Source organism: Rana temporaria, chromosome 5, assembly GCF_905171775.1.
Source record: "Rana temporaria chromosome 5, aRanTem1.1, whole genome shotgun sequence".
Taxonomy (NCBI): domain Eukaryota; kingdom Metazoa; phylum Chordata; class Amphibia; order Anura; family Ranidae; genus Rana; species Rana temporaria.
The window spans coordinates 394,370,443-394,392,893 of NC_053493.1; positions in this window are offsets into that span (position 1 = coordinate 394,370,443).

Genomic DNA, 22,451 nt, shown 5'->3' on the forward strand with positions numbered 1-22,451 from the left:
ACTCTTAGGCCCCGTACACACGGTCGGACAAAACCGATAAGAATGGACCGAGGTTCAGTTTCATCGGTCCAAACCGACGGTGTGTATAGCCCATCGGTCTGTTTTCCTTCGGTCCAAAATTTTAAAACATGCTTCAAAACCGAACCAATGGACCGCTGCTCGATCGGTCCAAACCGATGGTTAGTACAGAAAAGCATCGGTTCAAAACCCGCGCATGCTCAGAATCAAGTCGACACATGCTTAGAACTTCATTTTATTCAGCACGTCGTGTGTTTGACGTCACCGCGTTCTGACCCGATCGGTTTTTGGAATGATGGTGTGTACACACATTAGACCATCAGGCCACTTTAGCGGTAAACCGATGAAAACGGTCCGTCGGACCATTCTCATCGGTTTTGTCAGACCGTGTGTACAAGGCCTAAGAGGCGCCTCTCTTCTCTTTTATACTCAGCTGTGACGCTACTTGTGTATCAAGACATCGCTTGTATATCAAGTCAAAATTTATTATAAAATGTTGCTTGTCTTGCAAAACGCTCTCAAACCAAGGTTTTACTGTAGAGGTAATTCAAATACAGGAAGCAAGGTAATTCCTAATGACCAGTACCTAGGCTTGTATAGCAAAACATGTTCAGCAAAGACATGACACATTAGTAGGCAGGACCGCGTCTGTACGAGTTTGGAGTCAAGGTAATTGGAGCAAACAAATTCTTGAGCGGAAGAAAGAAAAAAGGTTCAATTGTCCCTTGGAGTCATCATGCCGGACATAAAATCTTAAATTCCGGCAAAAAAATTGCCGTTGGCAGCGTCAGGCGAGCTACGGTGGATCCTGAAGAGCGAGTGAGAGGGTTACTGTTTAGAGAAGGCAGATGCAATATCTCGAGGCTTGGGGTTTCGCAATAATAATTGAGTACACGTGTGGAGCCAGGGAATCTGAGGACACAGCAAGATATGAGTAATACAGGAAGCTGGGAGAGAGAGAGACAGCCAAGAACGCTGGGAGGGGAGGAGAACCATTCTTGACTTTCTTTGGTGACATGCCTTTTATCTGAGATCTTCTTTTTTTTTTTATTATTATATCAACCAAAATCTAATTGTAGCAAAACTTTCCCTTTAACCCTATTTACCTTAATACCCGTGATTGCAATTGAAAAACATTTTTCCTTGTCGTTCTATGTGCAAGGATAATGTTGCCTTCGAAATTCGAAATTGTCATCTCTGGCATCTGGCCCAAGATGCATTGCTTCAGAAACTGTCAGGTGTGCGCGTAGGTAGTGACAGTTAAAGCAAAACTCCAGGCTGGAACGCAAAAATAACCTTGCAGTGAGGTCCCCCCTCTGCAAGGGTTAAATGCTTGCTATTTCCAGGGGGTAGAGCCATAGGTGTGTGCAGCCTATTACATTAGGGTGTGCACCCCCAAAGCTCAAACACACATGGCTTTCTCTGCGGCCTCATCTGCACAGGGCAGTGAATGAATTGGAAGTGCTCTGTGCTGAGTGGCTCCCTGTTCATTCACAATCTGAAGCATAGCAAACACAGTTTACTATGCTTTAGTTATGAATGGACATACCGTGTTTCCCCGAAAATAAGCCCGGGTCCTATATTAATTATGCCAACAAAAGACACAGTAGGGCTTATTTACGGGGTAGGTCTTACCATGTAATGTGCTGTTTTCTCTCCCCCTCTCCCTCCCTGCCTGTCAGGAATCCCCAGTGTAAACTTAGTTAAAATGCTTGTACAATCCTATAATCCACTCTATTACAGTATTATATAATGTACAATGTGTGCGTTTCTGTAATATAATTGTGCCAAATACCTTTGTTATATTGCCGCTCTGCACTTCTGTTACCCGCCAGAGCTCTCTTCCCTGCAATTATATTACAGAAACACACACATTGCACATTATAAACTACTGTAATATAGTAGATTATAGGATTTTACAAGCATTTTTAACTAGGGCTTATTTTCAGGGTAGGGCTTATATTGCAGCCCTCCTGGGAAATAACGCTAGGTCTTATTTTCAGGTAGGGCTTATTTTTGGGGAAACAGGGTAGTGAGCAAGTGTGTTAATTTATGTAGCACTACCCCCAGGGGGAGCTTCTGGTTATATTTTGGGTGGCATTTTACTTCTATATTCTCGCTGTCCAGGGTAAAAGGAGATGTAACGGTCACCACCGTTTACGATTTTCCATTCCATCGCCCCACGGCAGCTTATCCGACAATCCAGCAGACACGACCCATTCCATTTCCCAGAATAACGAGACACACAGCTCTGTTACTGGTTCCAAAATGAATGAATACTTTTAATGGTACACCCTCAGGTTTTTATACAGTTACAAAGCATGCTTCAGTAATCACAGGGACAATAAAACTCTCCACCCAAAACATCACACAATGGGTGCTTAACGAGTTCCCCCCTCCAATCCACATCAGACAGACATTCTGGCACCGCATTTAGAGGAGGTAATTACTACAGTTGACAAGTCACATTCCACATCTTATCATCAATAGACTTTTCACACAAAACAGTGGGGTAGATTCAGAAAGCAATTACGCCTGCGTATCCATAGATACACAGCGTAATTGCTAAGTAGCGCCGGCGTATCGACTTTCTGTATTCAGAAAGCTCGATACGCCGACTGTAGCTAGGTGGCGCACCCGTAGTTGTCAGCGTAGAGTATACAAATTGCATACCAACGCCGATTCTCAAACGTACGCACGGCCGGCGCTTGTTTTTTACGTCGTTTGCGTACGTAGTTTTCGCCATTAGGAGGCGCAGCCAATGACGTCCTTGCGACGTCATTTACCGCAATGCATGTCGTAAAATTTTCCCGACGGAGCATGCGCAGTACGTTCGGCGCGGGAACGCGCCTAATTTAAATGATCCACGCCCCCTACGGGATCATTTCAATTACACGCGCTTACGCCGGCCCCTTTTACGAAACGCCGCTGCAAATTACGGAGCAAATGCTTCGTGAATGAAGCATAGCTCCAGTAATTTACGGAGGCGTAGCTGCGCCACCGTAACAGTGCGAGCCCCTAGCTAAATCTACCCCAGTGTCATTAACATTACACAATGAAAAGGTCTGTAGAAGCAGACGTAATTAGCACAATGGACACAGAATGCAATCACAGCAAGCCCCAACTATAGCCAGGGGAACTTAATTAGCATCTCAACAGTCTATGTTAAGCATTGAAGGAGACACTCTCTTATTGACCTGTTGTGGACAGAATTAACCAAACTGTAATATCTCAAGATATCCTGCAATATATGAATTATCATTAATGTCCCATCTCATGTAATCTGAGATATCAGTTCTCAGTCATCCTATGCCCCTAAGGAACATAGGATGACCCTAGACCCAAGAGTCATTAGTGAAGCTGGCACAGGAGTACCCCGCATCCTTCAAAAGTCTCTGGGTGTCACGGGCCATTCTGTTACAGGAGAGTCTGAAGAATTTCAATGTCAACACAATGCACTTCTTTTCTTTGGTTTATTTTGCAGAACTTCAGTAGAAAGGAAGGATAAGGGGTGGGAGGGTAGGTAGATTCAGGTACACTGTCACAAATCAGGAAACACTCCTGTTTCCAGCAAACAGTTCTCGTCGCCACTCTAGCCAGAGTGGGTATTGCTCACCCGGATAGGTCCTTCTCACTGGCCTAGCAGCCGGGGTGGAGCACAAAGTAAAGTCCAGTCTCTGCCACAGACCTTCCTTTGTTGATGAGACACTTTGGTCCGGAATCCTCTGCCACAGGATTCAGCACCCGGATCTCTTTAACTTTGCTTCTCTAGAACTTTTGGATCCGGCAGGCGACACTGTCAGGCCTCCCGGTGTACGGTGCATCCTTCGATGAAGTTTCTAGGCCTTCTCCCAAGGTACCAGCCTCTTGCATGGCCCTCTCCAGGATCCAGGCATCTGTCCCTTAAGTACCCCTCCCCAGCATGCACAGCGGGCAACCACTCCCACTGATTCGCTGCTGAGGAGGACACCCAATACACCTTGACCTTGCTGCTGCCACCCTTGGCCTGGGGTGGTAATGACACCCCCAGGCGAGCAATGGTGGATACTCACAGCACAGCCATGCCTGGAACAGAGGCTAAATTGCCCTTAATTACTCAAAAAGTAAGTGCCTGTCCAACAGGAGCAAGGGCGCTACATTTAGAAAAGGAAGGGGCCGGTAAATTGCATATTTACTAGCACCTTCTCTCACTCTCCATCCTGAAACATCCCCTACAGCAGCTGGGGGGAAAGGAGAGGAAGGAGGCCAGCAACACTTTGGGACTGTGAGTGGTTAGGTGGCCAACAAGAGGGGGGGGCTGGGCAGTAAGGGGAATCGACACCACACATAGTGATTAGGGCCAACAAGAGGGGGGGGCCTCGGCAGTAGGGGGAATCAACACCACACGTAGTAATTAGGGCCAACCAGAGGGGGGGGACTGGGCAGTAGGGGGAATCAACAGCACACATAGTAATTAGGGCCAACCAGAGGGGGGAGGGGCTGGGCAGTAGGGAGAATCGGCACCACACATAGTGATTAGGTGTGCACACCCCCTAAGCATGCCTACAGGCAGCATAACTTACCCCATTTCCTGTTCCAGAAGGCTCTGGCGTTGACCTCCTCTCCCCACAGTACAGCCTGGCGTTCTTAATGCTATCACGTCCCTTAGTGTCAGTGCATACAATGCAGGGCTATCAATCCTGCATTGTTTTGGGTGGCAAGCATGCGACCACAGCCATGAGTAGCTTAGAGAGGCGGCTGCAGTAACCCAGTCCTACAGATAAAGGGAGCCTGTTTGGAGCATCACACTCAAAGAGTAAGGGAACTGGTTTAATTCCCTAAGCATCACACTCATGGGCACTCGCACTCTTTGACTTTTTGACTTCTGGTCACAGAGTGAGGACACCAGTGCAACTCCCTATGTATCCTCAATCATAAGCACCCCTTGAATTCTGGTCTTCCTTGTGAATACTTGTGTGAAACGCATTGTGAAGAAAATAAACTTTATTCAGTATTTTCTCATAGGTTTGGTTTTCTTTTAAGAACCCCTGGACCGATCTGGGTGAAATTTGGATATGTTGTTCCCCCAGATCGGGGCTATCAGGGGATATGTAATTGTAGGGATACCTCGTGTGGAAAGGGGTGTTCAAACTTTTTGGAAAATGATGTGCTCTCTGCCTGGAGATAATTGGTTTATTCCTTAACTGATCTTAATATCTCCCAGGCAGAGAGAGGGCGGGTGTACTATAAAAGCTTGCTGTGGTTTAATGTTTTCTGCTACTGTCAGGTAAATGAACCTTAGTCCTGGCTCTCAAGACACTGTATTGTGTGAATTTGTATTGCTGATAATGTGTATTGGAGGCTCGTTAGTACCCATTGTATGCTGTTGTGGGTGGAGTGTGTCATTGTCCGTCTGATTACTGCAAGTATTCTTTTTGGTGTATATAAGAGCCTGCCTTCTCAATAAAGATATTCTATGCCTGATACACCCTTCATGAAGTCTTGGCTCATGTTTGAGGGAATATTTCTAACCATTGGGAAGAATCATCCTGGAAACTGCATTCATCTCCACTATCCCTATACCTCCTATGGTAGCGATAATCACTTTATGCTCGGCGATTGAGGGACGGAAAGAAGGCCGCAGTTCCATAACCACTGCAGGTCTTAACACGCATCAACTGTAACCCTGCATGCACGCTGTATCCTGGCCTAGGGCAGCACTTTGCGGGGGGCAGCACGGAAAGAGTCCCTGCCGGCTTGCGCTACACTGTTAGCGCCAATCTATGGGTGGACTGGCATTCGCGCACCTGTGTGTGTGTGTGGGGGGGGGGGGGGCGCTGTTTCTAATTTTGACTGGTCCTATCATCCTGGACCACAAACCTTCCTCACTGCACTATATGTTTTCTGCAGCACCATTGGCATGGTTATATCTTCTTAGTCCTCTCCATAAAATTATCAGAAATGTGTGATTAAAGTAGAACTATAGACAACACGTTTTTCTTTTCTCATTTTGGATAAGGGAGGGTTATAGCCCCTGTTAGTTTATATTTAACCATCCCTGTCCCATTGCAGAGATTTCCCTTTCACTTCCTGCCCCATAGGCCAAAGCAGGAAGTGAGAGGAAATCTATACAAATTATGGAATTCTCATTGACCCTCCCCCCCAGGGCCCTCAGAACTAGTGTCCCACCTCGAAAATTTCAGGGCGGGTCGTAAAAAGCAAGGGGTTTGGCATTGACAGAAAGGGACGGGTCATATTTAAATTAGAAGGTGCACGAGTTTAGTCAGGCCTAGGGCAGCACAAATCCTAAATACACCACTGCCTGCATGACTTTCTGGCATAAGACAATAAAGACTTTATTCAGCAAGGCATCCTGTGGTTCTGGTGTGTGTGACCATCTCTCTTCCTCTTGATGTTACAGACGGTTGGTGAGCCGGGGTCTGCAACATGGAGGCTGGATGCGCCTGAACGCTGTCTGAAGCAGTGTGTGTGCTTCTTGTTTGTTTCCCTTGACTTCTGGTCACAGGAAAAGGGAACAAGTCAATACTCTATTGCACTCATAGGCATCTGCTGATCACAGAGTAAAGGTCCCGTGCAAAATTCCTCATGAAATGAAGGCTCATGATCAGGTGTTTGACTTCTGGTCACAGAGTGAGGAGACCAGTGCAATTCCCTAATTATCACATTCATGGACACCCTTTGGCTTCAGGTCATAGAGTGAGATTTTCCATGTATCGCATTCATAGGCACTCTTTGATATCTGTGAGAGACCAGTGCAATTCCTATTCATCGCATTCATGGACACTCTTGGACCAGGTCCAAGAGGGAGGGAACTGGTTTCTTGCGCTATGTATCACACTCATGGGCATTCTTTGACTTCTGGTCACAACTCCCTATTTATCCCAATCATAAGCATCCCTTGACTTCGAATCACAGAGAAAGGGGACCAGTTCAATAATCTATGTATGGCACTCTTGGGCATTTTGACTTCTGGTCATAGAGTGAGATTCTATTATACATACTATTCATGGGCACCTTTGACTCTGGTCACAGAGTGAGGGAAACCAGTGCAATTCCTATCGACCACATTCATGGACACTCTTGGACTCCTGGACCTGGTCCAAGAGGGAGGAACTGGTTTCTTTCGCTATGGTATCACACTCATGGGCACTCTTTGACTTCTGGTCACAACTCCCTATTTATCCCAATCATAAGCATCCCTTGACTTCTGATCACAGAGAAAGGGGACCAGTTCAATAATCTATGTATGGCACGGGCATTTTTGGACTTCTGGTCATAGAGTGAGATTCTATATACATACTATTCATGGGCACTCTTTGACTTCTGGTCACAGAGTAAGGGAACCAGTGCAATTCCCTATCGACCACATTCATGGACACTCTTGGACTCCTGGTCAAAGAGTGAGGGAACTGGTTTAATTCCCTATGTATCACACTCATAGGCACCCTTTGACTTCTGGTCAGAGAGTGAGGAAACCAGTGCAACTCCCTATTTATCCCAATCATAAGCACCCCTTAACTTCTGGCCACAAAGAAAGGGGACATGTACAATACGCCAGGGCTGGACTGGGACAGAAATTTGGCCCTGGACTTCATCCAGACTGGCCCACTTTGACAGGCCTCTCCCATGGCGGCCGGACAACTCCCGCACCCCCTCTCCCCCTTCACTAGCCACTAGCCGTTCTACTTTATTAGAGTAGAAAGGCTGGTACTCTTATAGGCAGTACCAGTTGGGAAGCTAGACATTATTTCACCCGGGGCAAAGAATCAGTTCAGTGCCCCCCTTATGGGACAAGATTAGGTAGAAGTGAGAAACTCCCAGACCTCCCTGTAGTCCCAATGGCCAGTCCATCCCTGCAATACGCTATGTATCGCACTCATGGGCATCTGCTGATCCCAGAGTGAAGAGATGGTGCAAAATTTCTTGGGAATCATGCTCATGAGCAGTCTTTGACTTCTGGTCATAGAGTAAGTGCTTTCACACTGGAGTGGTGTGTTTGCTGGACGTCTTTGAGGCACTTTCGTGTGTGTATACACATCGGCGCCCCCACCTCTGCAGGCGCCTGGGTGCAAAGCACCCTGCGCACCCTGCCTAGGATCGGCCTTGGTGGGCACTTTATGATGAGTGATGTAGAACTGTACACAATGGGCTGCTTTTTTCCAGGTTTATAATCCAATACCGGACATTTGAGAAGAACAGGATACTGGAAACTCTATGGATATATTAAGTGAGACATTCATTTGCACAAGATGAATGGCGAGATGAGAATGCCAGCTAATACCCTAAGTATGTTTCTTAATAATTATGTTTGATTGGAGTGTACTGTTGGATGCTTGGAAAGGCCCAGGATTTCATCTTTTGAATTAGTAACCTTGCAGGTTTTGTGTTGCTCCATCCTTCTGCTTATAATGTATCACAAGGCACGGCCTGAATTACACAATGTATCAAACATTAAACACACAGCCATTGCCAAACACTGGCATTTATCAGATTACCTGGCTGGTGCCAGCTGCCTTGTTAAATGTTTCATCAGCACAATTAAAATCATGCTAATGCTGTTTTTGTTTCAGCTCTTTATTATATTATGAGACAGGCTGTCCTGACAGTGGACAGAGGTGATTGTGAAATCATTGCAAAATCTTCCTACGTGAGGTGTATACCTGCCACCTGCTGACGGAGGAAAAAGCGAATTTTGTTGGCCAATGCAAAAACCGTCAATGTGAAGCAAACGATTGACGGATTATGGGCTTACAACTATTACTTTGTTCAACAGTTGTTAAAGCTTTTGTCTGAGCAGGAACAAAATACACATTGAAGCCAAAGCCTCCTTATTGTTGGGACTTTTTTTTTTGGTGCTCCTTTCCATTAACTCCTTTCATAAGTCGTAATTGATAAAGAAATTATGCTTGCTAAATGTAATTGTGTCAGAATTTCTTGTTCAGGAGACAAGAAGCCAGAGTCTCCAGTACCGTGTTTCCCCGAAAATAAGCCCGGGTCTTATATTAATTTTGGCAACCAAAAACATGGTAGGGCTTATTTTCGGGGTAGGGCTTACTATTGTATGGTCTTCTCTACCCCTCTCCCTCTCTGCCTGACAGGAATCCCCTGTGTGAAGTAAAGAAAAATGTATTGTGTCAGGTACCTTATTATAGCGCTGCTCCTGGCTTCTATAGCCCGCATGAGCTATCTTCCATGAACCAAGCTTTGCAGAGAGAGGGGGGCGGACATCCCCACTGACAGGAGAAGGAGATCTGAGTGCCGCTCTGGGCTTCCATAGCCAGTTTGAGCTCTCTTTGCGGAGCATTGCAGAGGGAGGGGGGCGGACATCCCCACTGACAGGCAGGAGAAGGAGATCTGAGTGCCGTTCTGGGCTTCCATAGCCCGCCTGAGCTATCTTCCATAAGCTGAGAATTGCAGAGGGAGGGGGTCAAGATCCCCCGCTGACAAGCAGGAGAAGAAGAGGAGACAACCACTTCAAACTAGGTCTTATTTTTAGGGTAGGGCTTATATTGCAGCCCTCCTGGAAAACCAAGGTAGGTCTTATTTTCAGGGTAGGTCTTACTTTCGGGGAAACACGGTAGCACCCTCCTAGTTAGAGTAGGTTGCTAGGCCAAATTTAGTTTTAGCTCCTCTGTAATCAGTCGAGCAGAGGTTGATTATTTGGGGCTGCTCAGGGTTTCACAGGCTGCTGCTCTGTTACTTCCTCCTGTCTTCTAAAGATTTCTAGAACAGGGAGGGAGGGCAGAGACTTCAGCCAATCCCTGGGGAAGACGCCATAAATAGTATAGGCCAGATTCTCGTAGATCGGCGTTAAACTATGCTGCCGTAACGTATCTCGTTTACGTTACGCGGCCGCAAGTTTTACGGGCAAGTGCTTGATTCACAAAGCACTTGCCTGTAAAGTTGCAGCGGCGTAGCGTAAATTCTCCGGCCTAATTCAAATGATCCAGGTAGGGGGCGTGGATCATTTAAATTAGGCGCGTTCCGGCACTGATCGTACTGCGCATGCGCCGTCCCTAAAATTTCCCGACGTGCATTGCGCTAAATGACGTCGCAAGGACGTCATTGGTTTCGACGTTAACGTAAATGGCGTCCAGCGCCATTCACGGGTGACTTACGCAAACGACGTACTTTTTTAAATTTCGACGCGGGAACGACAGCCATACTTAACATTGGTTGCCCCTCATATAGCAGGGGCAACTTTACGCGTCGCAAAAGCTACGGAAACGTCGTAAATTCACTGCGTCGTCCGCGCGTACGTTCCGGAATCTCGCGTAAATAGCTAATTTGCATAGACGACGGGGAAAACGACGTCGGCGACACCTAGCGGCGGGAAAAAAAATGCATCTAAGATCTGACAGGCGTAAGGCTCTTACGCCTGTCAGATCTAATGGATATCTATGCGTAACTGATTCTAAGAATCAGTTGCATAGATACGCCGGGCCAGATTAGAACTTACGACGGCGCAAATGGCGTTGCGCCGTCGTAAGCCCTTTGAGAATCTGGCCCTATGAGCCCTGTGCAGCAAGAGCAGCTTGCAGTGACAAGGATTGACCCCTGACATAACCTCAGGGCTTAACCCATTCTGCCGTTTGACCCAAATCATGAAAGCATGCAGAGAGCTGAGGAACAAATTGCTCGCTTCCTTCTGTGTCCAGCCGTAGAGAGAGGGGGCTGGACTTGTTATTGGTCTTTTATAAACAGAATGACATCACACACATAAGCATACTCATAGGTCAGTTGATATAAGGGTGGTTTCTTCTTGCAAGTCAATTTCTGGGCACAAACAGTCCTTTTGCCACGAGGCACATTCTTTCCTTCCACAATCGCCATATTTGTTTTAGTCGATGGAGGGGCTTTGGAGTGAAGAGGGAGGAGGGATGACAGCTGTTTGGGAGGGGTTTAAAGACATCTGTTTTCACTCTTAATTTCCCAGGCCGAAACTTAACTCTATAATGTCTTTTAAGGAAAGTAACAGCATTGTAACTTTCATTGTATTGTCCCAGGCCGCTAAAGTGTTTGGGTTTGTCTTAAAGAAAAGGTGGCAACCCTAGTTTTCACCACCTCCTCCCTAACCGCACTTCTTTTTGCTGTAGTGGCCAGGTGTGTACACATGCCGCAGCAGGAGTTACAGTGGAACCTTGGATTACAAGCATAATCTGTTCCAGGAGAATGCTTGTAATCCAAAGCACTCGCATATCAAAGCGAGTTTCCCCATAGAAGTCAATGGAAACAAAGATAATTAGTTCCACATTGACTTCTATTAAATGCAATACCGTATGTGGCCATATGTAGGGGGGGGTGGAGAGACTCATAGGCCGCTCAAGGCCTCTTGGATACACTCGGAAACCCCTGGAGAGGCTCGGAAACACTCAAGTGTTTCTCAGTATTTCCGAGTGCTTCCGAGTGCTTCTGAATGTCTCAGAGTGTCCCCAGTGCCCCTGCACCTCTGGCTAAATGCGGTACTGCACACCGCAAAGGCTTGAATCCTGGTAATTTTGCAAGATAACACCTGCAAACCGAGTCAAGATTTATTTTAAATAATTGCTCCTATTGCGAGGTATTACTGTATATGCCCTGTCATGGTGTAGCACCTACCAAGTACCAAGCACGACCCATTCAAGGGTATGAGACCCCTCTGCCACTTTGCACAGTACAGCAAATAAGGAGTTAAAGCAGGCAGCGTTGTGTTGCTTTCTCACCGCCTGCTTTAACCCCTTGGACCCCGCAGAAGCATGCAGTTTGGGGGGGCGCATGCAGAGTGGCCCCATTTACTTCAATGGGTCACGATTGGCAGGCAGTAGCACGCACCAAAGCAACAGGGGGCAGCATGTGTACACTTTTGGCTGCTACCTAAGCCTCACCTGATTTAAACTCATGATTGCTGTGCCATGGACGCGATTGCGACATGGTAGTGCGGCAATTAGAGGTTTATATTAGGTGTGAGGTGGCAACGCTGTAATCTTTTTTTTTTTTTTTTTTTTTTTTTAACAGTTGAATGCCCGGTGATCTTTCATTTCTCCCACGTTGTTCAAGTAGATCTCCACCTCTCCACAGTTGCCTAAGCTTGTTTATTATTATTTTAATTTTTTTTGTGTTGTTTTAGAACATTACAGACGTGGTACCTATATTATTATCATATATTATTGTAATAGTTGGCCCATATTCTCTTACATGTGATTGGCAGCAGCAAAAGCTTTAATAAATCTCTGTACTGTACTAACACAAAAGGTGAAGTCCTTTAACCGCTTGCCGACCAGCCGCCGCAGTTTTACGGCGGCAGGTCGGCTCGGCTGCACGAGATCACGTAATATTACATCATCTCGCGAATCAGCCAATAGGGGTGCCACGCCACTCGCTCGACCCTGGTCCCGACGCGTGTGCCCGGCAGGCGCGATCACCGCCAGGCACCCGCGATCGCTCGTTACAGAGAGAGAACCGGGAGCTGTGTAAACACACAGCTCCAGGCAGGCTGTCAGGGGAGAAATGCCTGATTGTCTGTTCATACAATGTATGAACTGCGATCAGTAATTTCTCCAAGTCAGTCCCACCCCCCCCCTTCGGTTAGAACACACCCAGGGAACATACTTAACGCCTTCCCCGCCCCCTAGTGTTAACCCCTTCCCTGCCAGTGGCATTTTTATAGCAATCAATGCATTTTTATAGCACTGATCGCTATAAAAATGCCAATGGTCCCAAAAATGTGTCAAAAGTGTCCGAAGTGTCCGCCATAATGTCGCAGTACCGATAGAAATCGCTGATCGCCGCCATTACTAGTAAAAAAAAATATTCATAAAAATGCCATAAAACTATGCCCTATTTTGTAGACGCTATGGGCTGGATTCACAAAGAGTTACGCCGGCGTATCAGTAGATACGCCAACGTAACTCGGAATCTGCGCCGTCGTAAGTTTAAGTGTATGCTTAAACAGAGATACACTTAAACCTAGCTAAGATACGACGGCCTGCGCCGTCGTATCTTAGGGTGCAATTTTTCCGCTGGCCGCTAGGTGGCACTTCCGTTGAGTTTGGCGTAGAATATGTAAATGACTAGATACGCGTATTCACGAACGTACGTTCGCCCGTCGCAGTAAAGATACGCCGTTTACGTAAGGCGATTTCCGGCGTAAAGTTAGTCGAACAAATAGCTGTGGGGAGTGAATATTCGTGCCAAAAAAACTAAATTAATAAATATAAATGTAAGATATATAAATCTCAAAGGTGTATAAAAAGCTGCAATCTAAAAAATCCTGGGGGGCAACCCCAGTTTTCAAGAGTATGTGAAGGAAAAAAAGATGCGCTGATTAAATAAAACAATAAATGTGTTAGGAAATTCAATGGATCAACCTCAAATCTCTGATTAAAATAATAAATTAGGTAATAGTGGGATAGAAGTGAATATATATACAATAATAGATAAATAAATGGAGTGCCCAAATCAATAAATAAATAAGACTCCTAATGAAGGAGATCAAAACCAATTATTGTGCACGGACAGTCCAAATAATAGTGAAAAGAATTTTGCAGGGTAAGTCCATAGGTCTGTGTAGACTTCCTCCTCCACCAAGGAATGGGAAACAAATCACCGCAAACAAGTGCTCATGGATGGCACCTTACCACAAAAAGTTGATCTCCTTAATCAAAAGGAGATCGCAATAAGCATAGGTTCGTATAACATCAAAATCCTCTTATGTTGATATCAGCAGATCCAGCATCCAGCCTCACATGAAATAAGCCAAAAGAAGAAATCGCCATAGTATAATAACGTTTATTGAAATAAAAGCTAAAAGACAGGCAACACCAAATGGCCCCTTACTTGTAAGGTGCCTTAGCCCGGCACTGAGGCTGGTCTGCGTTGGATGATTAGGGGAAGAGAGATCCACGCTGTAGGAAGGATGCAGCGGCGTGCGTTCCACCTGTGTGTGAGCGAGGACCAGCAAAGCCGGAACCGGAAGTACGTCCGTCCGTAGGAGATAGCGTGACCAATGCGCCTCGACGTACGTTTCGAGATAGACTCGTCGTCAGGAAGCGTCATTGGTCACGCATACGGGCCATTAATATAGGCCGTCCAATCAAATTGAAGTGGGAGGGACGAAGGGGATAATGACAGCCTCAGTCCCGCGCCAAGCAACGGATACATACAAAGATGCAATGGCCAAACAAATTCTATATCTATAGTAAGATATAGACCAATACAATTATTCATACAATTATGTCACAAAAGACCTAGGCTAAACAAATAATAATAATATTATAAATGAATATGCCTAAGATATATTGGACAGTAATAGACTTAAAATCACATTTAATTATACTATTTTAAAATCGCATGAAGATAAAATTAAAAATATAAAAATATAGATAAAATGTAATAAAACCAGGCAGAGATTAGTCTATTCATTGGTTATAGAACAATTTAGATCAAGATCAATGTTTAAACCTAAAGGTCGCATGGTACGCAGCCGATGCAACCATTTAGTTTCATTCTGAGACACTGTCTTTTTGAGGTTAGTACCTCTCCAATGGCTAATTACCCTATCGATACCATAAAATGTTAAAAATCGTGGGTCTCTGTTGTGACATTCATCAAAATGTCTAGATACGCTATGTTTAGGGAATCCCTTGAGTATGTTAGCTACATGCTCGTTGATACGCACCTTAAGTTCTCTAGTGGTTCTGCCCACATATTGTAACTTGCAAGGGCATTCCAGAACGTAGGTCACGTATCTAGAATGGCAAGTTATTAGTGGTTCAATAATAAATTGTTCATGTGTAACATAGGATTCGAAGCCAAGGCGTTTTTTCCCCACTCTATTAGTACTCTTGCATGATCTGCATCTAGTACAATAATAAAATCCTGGGCTATCAAGAAAGGTTAAAGGTTTTTCAGGTGGGTCAGGAACATTTTTTGCAATTTTGTTGCGTAAACCAGGAGCTCTCCTATAAATAAAAGATGGTTTAGAAGGTAAAATTTTGGCCAAATCTGTGTCTTGTAACAAGATAGGCCAGAATTTTTTGACAATTTTCTCTACCCCTTTATATTGTCTATGGAAACCAGAGAGAAAAGGAACTGTATCTGCCCGTTGAGGCCTCTCTCTGGACTCCAATAAAGATTGTCTATCCATCCCAAGCACCTCTTTTATGGTGCTTAATAGGGATGGTGTAGAATATCCCTTTTCTTCGAACTTCATGATCAAAAGGTCAGCCTGTTCTTCAAAATCTGTGGTTGAGCTACAGTTTCGTCGGATCCGCATAAGTTGACCTTTTGGGACAGCGCCCAACCACTTAGGGTGGTGGCAACTTTTACTAGGTACAAAACCATTGCGGTCCGTGGGTTTGAAGAAAGTTTTGGTAACAATCTGATTATTCTGTTTCGTTAAGGTAAGATCAAGATAGTTGATACAGGTAAGGCTGGATTCTGCAGTAAAGTGTAAGCCATAAATATTATTATTCATCCTAGACAGGAAATTATCCAAAGAGGCCTGGGACCCCTCCCATAATATTATAATATCGTCAATATAACGTTTGTAATAAATTAAGGGTTTGCAGATTTCCTTATATATGGTCTCCATTTCCCATTTATTAAGCAGAATATTAGCTACACTAGGGGCATAGCGAATCTACAAATGGCAACTTCAATTTGAACCTGGTGTCACAAATGAATCTTTGGTGGAGAGAGAACCTGAAGTGCCCAAAGTGGTCAGTCATGTAACCAAGAAGGCCAATCTTAAAGTATCTACTCCTAAAAAAGTAAGAACTCCATCCCAAAATAAAGGTTATTTGGGAGGTAGGGGAGCACCTCCCCCTCCCTCCCAAGAGGGAAATTATCCACCCCATAATGAATATTATGGAGCTCCTATGGCGTCCTACATACAATAGATTCGCCCCTTTGGATAACCAATATGGACTATAATTACCCCTATTACCACCAGGTCCTTCCAATATGCCCCTAGGCCCCTAGAGGCAATTTCGGGGAAATTATAGAGGAAGACCAAATAATCAATATCAAAACCAACCACCGGGGGGGGAATGGAGAGGATGGAAGGAACCCTACAAGATCCCTCCTACATACAGGCCCCTGTAGAAAAATCAGGAAAAGAGGCTCCAGGGGGGGAACCAGAAAGAAAAAGGCCAGGGGACAACTAACAGATGGTATATATAATCTAGCGGGAATTGAGCTTCAAAAGCTGAGATACAGTTCTATCGCAGGGTATGAAATTTGCACCATCTAAGAATATTAACAAATTTGACATTTTTATTGATGTTGAGAAGTACGTAGGAAACTCAACATCAAGAAACATTTTTCTCAACAAAAGTTACTCCCCAAAGAGATTACTGAATATCAACATACTAATTTAAAAAACAATTCCACTTTAATCCCAAGAAAGGGACTCATCACCATGTCGAAGTTTTCAAGAATATGGTACAGGAGGAAATTAAGGATATGGAGGTCAAAAATAATTACCTAACTGATCACTTATTAAAGAGGGTATTAAACAGTTAGAAGCCAATAAAAACATAGTAGTCCGCCCTGCGGATAAGGGGGGGGGGGGGGTGCTATTATAAAGAAAATACTATGGTGAAATCCATAGATTATTGGCTGATGTGGAGACATACCATCCATTATCTGGTGATCCACTTAATATCTTAAAAAGAACTCCTCTTGGGTTGACGATGGAGCTGCACGTTCGATACTAACTAAAAGGAGGCACTTGTATTGATCCCTCAAGCACCACGTACCCCGGTTTTATATATTCTCCCAAAGATACATAAAAGCAGAATTGACCCTCCGGGTCGACCCATCATTAGTGGATCGGCTCGTTATACTCTCGCATAGGGGAATACCTCGATACCTATCTCAACCCTTGGTGATTCAGGGTAAATCTTATTTAAAGGATAGTAGAGAGTTAATTAAATCTATAACCCCTGTCCCTACCACCAAGGATACATGGCTTGTTACTGTTGATATAGAGTCATTATATACCAACATTAGACAAAATGACGCCCTTTGGCAGTCACTGAGAGTCTACAGAGAAATCTACATTACCATTATCACAAATTCATTTTTTGGTGGAGGGGCTTAGACAAGCAATGGGTAATAATTATTTTTGGGTACAAGGAAATTATTACAAACAAAAAAGGGGGTGGCGATGGGGGCTCGCTATGCCCCTAGTGTAGCAAATTCTGCTTAATAAATGGGAGATGGAGACCATATATAAGGAAATCTGCAAACCCTTAATTTATTATAAACGTTATATTGACGATATTATAATGTTGTGGAGGGGTCCCAGTCTTTGGATAATTTTGTCTAGGATGAATAATAATATTTATGGCTTACATTTACTGCAGAATCCAGCCTTACCTGTATCAACTATCTTGATCTTACCTTAACGAAACAGAATCTTCAGATTGTTACCAAAACTTTCTTCAAACCCACGGACCGCAATGGTTTTGTACCTAGTAAAAGTTTGCCACCATCCTAAGTGGTTGGGCGCTGTCCCAAAAGGTCACTTTTGCGGATCCGACGAAACTGTAGCTCAACCACAGATTTTGAAGAACAGGCTGACCTTTTGATCATGAAGTTCGAAGAAAGGGATATTCTACACCATCCCTATTAAGCACCAAAAAAGAGGTGCTTGGGATGGATAGACAATCTTTATTGGAGTCCAGAGAGAGGCCTCATCGGGCAGATACAGTTCCTTTTCTCTCTGGTTTCCATAGACAATATAAGGGGTTAGAGATAATTGTCAAAAATTCTGGCCTATCTTGTTACAAGACACAGATTTGGCCAAAATTTTACCTTCTAAACCATCTTTTATTTATAGGAGATCTCCTGGTTTACGCATACCAAATTGCAAAAAATGTTCCTGACCCACCTGAAAAAACCTTTAACCTTTCTTGATAGCCCAGGATTTTATTATTGTACTAGATGCAGATCATGCAAGAGTACTAATAGAGTGGGGAAAAAAAACGCCTTGGCTTCGAATCCTATGTTACACATGAACAATTTATTATTGAACCACTAATAACTTGCCATTCTAGATACGTGACCTACGTTCTGGAATGCCCTTGCAAGTTACAATATGTGGGCAGAACCACTAGAGAACTTAAGGTGCGTATCAACGAGCATGTAGCTAACATACTCAAGGGATTCCCTAAACATAGCGTATCTAGACATTTTGATGAATGTCACCACAGAGACCCACGATTTTTAACATTTTTTGGTTATCGATAGGGTAATTAGCCATTGGAGAGGTACTAACCTCAAAAAGACAGTGTCTCAGAATGAAACTAAATGGTTGCATCGGCTGCGTACCATGCGACCTTTAGGTATAAACATTGATCTTGATCTAAATTGTTTTATAACCAATGAATAGACTAATCTCTGCCTGGTTTTATTACATTTTATCTATATTTTTATATTTTTAATTTTATCTTCATGCGATTTTAAAATAGTATAATTAAATGTGATTTTAAGTCTATTACTGTCCAATATATCTTAGGCATATTCATTTATAATATTATTATTATTTGTTTAGCCTAGGTCTTTTGTGACATAATTGTATGGAATAATTGTATTGGTCTATATCTTACTATAGATATAGAATTTGTTTGGCCATTGCATCTTTGTATGGTATCCGTTGCTTGGCGCGGGACTGAGGCTGTCATTATCCTCTTCGTCCCTCCCACCTTCAATTTGATTGGACGGCCTATATTAATGGCCCGTATGCGTGACCAATGACGCTTCCTGACGACGAGTCTATCTCGAAACGTACGTCGAGAGGCGCATTGGTCACGCTATCTCCTACGGACGAACGTCTTCCGGTTCCGGCTTTGCTGGTCCTCGCTCACACACAGGTGGAACGCACGCCGCTGCATCCTTCCTACAGCGTGGATCTCTCTTCCCCTAATCATCCAACGCAGACCAGCCTCAGTGCCGGGCTAAGGGCACCTTACAAGTAAGGGGGCCATTTGGCGTTGCCTGTCTTTTTAGCTTTTATTTCAATAAACGTTATTATACTATGGCGATTTCTTCTTTTGGCTTATTTCATGTGAGGCTGGATGCTGGATCTGCTGATATCAACATAAGAGGATTTTGATGTTATACGAACCTATGCTTATTGCGATCTCCTTTTGATTAAGGAGATCAACTTTTTGTGGTAAGGTGCCATCCATGAGCACTTGTTTGCGGTGATTTGTTTTCCATTCCTTGTGGAGGAGGAAGTCTACACAGACCTATGGACTTACCCTGCAAAATTCTTTTCACTATTATTTGGACTGTCCGTGCACAATAATGGTTTTGATCTCCTTCATTAGGAGTCTTATTTATTTATTGATTTGGGCACTCCATTTATTTATCTATTATTGTATATATCTTCAATCTATCCCACCATTACCTAATTTATTATTTTAATCAGAGATTTGAGGTTGATCCATTGAATTTCCTAACACATTTATTGTTTTATTTAATCAGCGCATCTTTTTTTCCTTCACGAACAAATAGCTGGCCTAGTCAATGTTAAGTATGGCCGTCATTCCCGCGTCGAAATTTGAAAATTTTACGTCGTTTGCGTAAGTCGTCCGTGAATGGGCTGGACGTAATTTACGTTCACGTCGAAACCCAATACGTCCTTGCGGCGTAGTTTGGAGCAATGCACACTGGATATGTACACGGACGGCGCATGCACCATTCGTAAAAAGCGTCAATCACGTCAGGTCACAAGTAATTTACATAAAACCCACGCCCCCACATCCTCATTTGAATTAGGCGCGCTTACGCCGGCCCATTCACGCTACGCCGCCGTAACTTAGGAGGCAAGTGCTTTGTGAATACAGTACTTGCCTCTCTGACCTTACGGCGGCGTAGCGTAAATATGATATGCTACGGCGCCACAAAGAAACACACATGTACCTGAATCTAGCTATATAACTTTTGCGCAAACCAATCAATAAACGCTTATTGCGATTTTTTTTTTTTACGAAAATATGTAGAAGAATACGTATCGGCCTAAACCTGAGGAAAAAACTATTTTTTTATATATATTTTTGGGGATATTTATTATAGCAAAAAGTAAAAAATATTCATTTTTTTTCAAATTGTCGCTCTATTTTTGTTTATAGCGCAAAAAATAAAAACCGCAGAGCGTGATCAAATACCATCAAAAGAAATCTCTATTTGTGGGAAAAAAAGGACGCCAATTTTTGTTTGGGAGCCACGTCGCACGACCGCGCAATTGTCAGTTAAAGCGACGCAGTGCCGAATCGCAAAAGGGGCCCGGTCATTGAGCACCAATATAGTCGGGGGCTGAAGTGGTTTAAAGCGCAATAAATCCAACATTTATTATATTGCAGCTTACCAATCATTAGATGTGGTGGCTGCATTCGTTTTCTTTTTTTTTTTAGGCAGTTTCTCTCTCTGTTTTCACCTGGTGATCTTGGCAGTAACAATTATTAATTAGATCGCCCCCACTCTGGATGAAGGAGAACTGCGGACACTTTTGGACAGCAGCACTGTCATTGTCATTGAAGATTTAAATACACTAACAAATCAAGCTCCACTAAAGTGGAGGTTCACCCAAAAAGTAAATTTTTAACATTAGATTGATGCTCATTTTGTCAAGGGGAATCGGGTGTTTTTTTTTAAATCGAAGCAGTACTTACCGTTTTAGAGAGCGATGTTCTCCGCCGCTTTCGGGTATGGTCTTCGGGACTGGGCGTTCCTATTTGATTGACAGGCTTCGACGGTCGCATCCATCGCGTCACGATTTTCCGAAAGAGCCGAACGTCGGTGTGCAGGCGCCGTATAGAGCCGCACCGACGTTCGGCTTCTTTCGGCTACTCGTGACGCAATGTATGCGACCGTCGGAAGCCTGTCAATCAAATAGGAACGCCCAGTCCCGCAGCCCATACCCGGAAGCGGCGGAGAAGATCGCTCTCTAAAACGGTAAGTACTGCTTCGATTTAAAAAAAAACACCCGATTCCCCTAGACAAAATGAGCCTCAATCTAATGTTAAAATTGTTTTTCGGGTGAACTCCCGCTTTAATACTTTATAAGCAGTTACAGCATACAGTTTTATTTTTCCTTTTTTAAGATAAAGGTTTTACATAAACTAATAAGCGCTAATCACTGTAAGCACCCCTGTCACTGCTAAATGGTTTGTCTCATCTTTGTAACTGATACATTCTGCTGGAGAGCTTGTTCTTTTAGAAAACAAACAGACTAATGCCGCGTACACACAACCGGTTTTCATGTCATGGAAAAAAAAAACTGCGTTTTTTCTCGACGTGATTCCTCTCAAGCCTGCCTTGCATACACACGATCGTGATAAAAAATGCTCTAGCAAAGCGCGGGTGGCATACAACACGTACGACGGCACTATAAAGGGAAGTTCCATCGAATGGCGCCACTCTTTGGCCTGATTATGCAAATGTCCCTTCTCATAACTTGCTTCTGAGCATGCATGTTTTTTCCCCCCGTCAATAAAGCGTACACACGACTGTTTTTTACTACGAGAAAAAACAACGGGAAAAAAATAGAGCAGGTTCAAATTTTTAATGCCCATTTTTCTCGTCGAAAAAATGCTCTGATCGTTTTTTTTTTTTTTTTCGCTTTTTTTTCACTTCAGACTCCAACCTCATAGAGTATGCGTGTATACGCTCATGTTCTGTTTACCAGCCTTTAGCGTCTCTAGTTTTGGTTTCGCATCATTAGTGTGTCTCTTTTAATTTGTTTGCTTTCTTGTTCATGTGACTTTTTTTTTTTTTTTTTTCTTATAAAATGTGTTCATCGTTAATTATTAGATTTTTTATATATTATGAAACTTACCCTTTTATCCCCTTATCCTTCCCTCCCCTTCCCTTCCCCCTCCCCTCCCATCCCTCCCCCAGCTCTGATCGTTTTTAATGACCAATTTAAAAAATCGCCTCATATTAGAACGGTTACATTGAACAGAGTGGAGCGCGGACTTGTCAGGTGGCTGAGTCGCCTGATGAGTCCCCCACCGTGCGAACCGACTCTTACTGGCTGGATCATCAGGTGAAAATTAAACAAAGAAAGCCTAAAATTAAAATGAATGCAGCCATGGCATCTAAGAATTGGTAAGCTGTAATATAAGAAATGTTGCTTTTGGGTTTAACACCACTTTACCCGCTTACGGACCAGCCGCCGCAGTTATACTGTGGCAGGTTGGCTCCGCTGTGTGAATCGTTGCTAGCTGTACGTCGGTCGCTTTAAGTGGGCTAGCAGGCTCACGTGTCCGCTGCATCGGGGGGTGCTCGTGATCGTGACCAGCGGTCGCGATGACCGCCGACCGCAAACACGAGAGGCAGAACAGGGACGTGTGTGTGTAAACACACGTCCCTGTTCTGTGAGCTGAGGAAAGGCAGATTGTGAGTTCCTAATACCGTGTTTCCCCGAAAATAAGCCTGGGTCT